At 34.9% G+C, this 1,677-nt stretch overlaps 1 non-coding gene across 1 annotated transcript; it reads left to right on the forward strand.

Moving 5' to 3' along the window:
* The first annotated feature begins 1,361 nt into the window (after positions 1 to 1,361).
* TRNAF-GAA (transfer RNA phenylalanine (anticodon GAA)) lies at positions 1,362 to 1,434 on the forward strand. The gene has a single exon. It is a non-coding gene; the product is annotated as a tRNA-Phe (tRNA).
* The last annotated feature ends 243 nt before the right edge of the window (positions 1,435 to 1,677 follow it).

Consider the following 1,677-nt stretch of genomic DNA (forward strand, 5'->3'; position numbering starts at 1 on the left):
TATTTTTTGTTTATGAAATTGCACAGAGATTAGATTACTAAGAGAAGGAAGTTAAAAAATGTGTAGTACAGTCGATTTGTATTGCAAGATTTTATTATAACTTCTAAATGTAACAGTGAAATTCAGAGACGTGGATTTTTTTGTTTTTGGAGTGTAACGTGTCTTCTTCCACAATTAAAACTATTTTATTTAAATAACAATCAAGTTTAAAGTTCTTTGTACTTTACTTACAGACTAATTTCACAAGGTAAATTAATAAAACATGCGTGTCCTTCCTTTGTAACAACTTACTCTCATTGTCTTCCGAACAGTTCAAATATAGGTCTATATAACATCGTAACATATTTTAAGAAGAGTTTTATATACTCGTATATTGGCGTCGGTTTTTGTCCTGTGAGGCGCTTTAAAAAATAGCATTTCGATATGTCGAAACGTAAGGAAAAATGATTTGTCATGTGTCCGTGAAGACTAATATTTGTGTTATATGTTAGGTTTGTAAGGAACAGAAGTGTGGGTTTTGCGCTATTGATTAGTTCTGCAACAATAGACTTATATGAACAAGAGGACATCAACACCTTCAAGGGATAGAAAATTTCGAACAACGTAACTAATTTCAGTTATTGAAGTTAGACGCATACAGTTTATAACTCTAATACTTTACCGGTAATGATAAAATTAAGACACATTAACAGTCTTCGACCATGGAAAGTAAACACATTTTCTTTGGGTACACGATGGTTTCTGAACTCATACGCAAATGGTAACGATCTCCCTAATATGACTGCTCTTTGTCGCGGTAAGATCGCGGTGAATGAAGTGTAACAGAAACTCTGAAATTGCTTTGTGTCTTGTTACTATTTTAATCCGGTAGATATGTCTGTTAGACTTGAAGAATAGACAAAGACGATTTCATTGCTTATTACTGAAGTCCCGTGAAATAAATGATTGTTTTAATGCATAGGAAAGAGTATGATAATTATGGGATTACCATGTGGTGTGTGAATACTTCATTGTTCTACCATCTTCGTCGTCTGAAGTAATTTCTTTTTAGTAACGACACTTACTCATCTGGCTTTTCCATGTAGAATCGAATGAGAGTATACACAAGTGATCGATTGAGAACAGCGTGGAAAAAAGCGATCGATTAGTTGCAATCAGAATAGCTAATTATCAACCCTGACCAGGATTCCAAACCGGTACATCTGAAGCTCGTTGTTGGGTTGTTCTTCTGATGACAATGTTAAACTTTGTGGAACCACTGTTCCACTCTCGGGTTTATTGTCTTACGAAGCATCACTTGAATCACTCCTGCTTGCAGTGTACTAGCAGTACTTCACTCGTTCTGTAGGAGTGCATTATCAGCCGAAATAGCTCAGTTGGGAGAGCGTTAGACTGAAGATCTAAAGGTCCCTGGTTCGATCCCGGGTTTCGGCAACATTTTTTTTTATTCAAGTATACAAATTCTAATTAACGCAAAGAAATATTAACAAACACAGTGTTTTTAACGACTCAGTACGGGGAGAAAACTTATGGAAGGCGTATATAACTATACGGGCTGGCAGGTAAGGAAATATCGCCTTATTTCTTTCACTGGCGTTCCGTTTGCGTTAAAATTATTGTTATAAATTACTATGATATTAAAATGGATATTAAAGAAGTAAGTATTTACTTAATTGA

Source organism: Zootermopsis nevadensis, unplaced genomic scaffold, assembly GCF_977971745.1.
Source record: "Zootermopsis nevadensis isolate Lab colony 2312 unplaced genomic scaffold, Znev_1.0 Znev_ptg000002l, whole genome shotgun sequence".
Lineage (NCBI taxonomy): Eukaryota > Metazoa > Arthropoda > Insecta > Blattodea > Termopsidae > Zootermopsis > Zootermopsis nevadensis.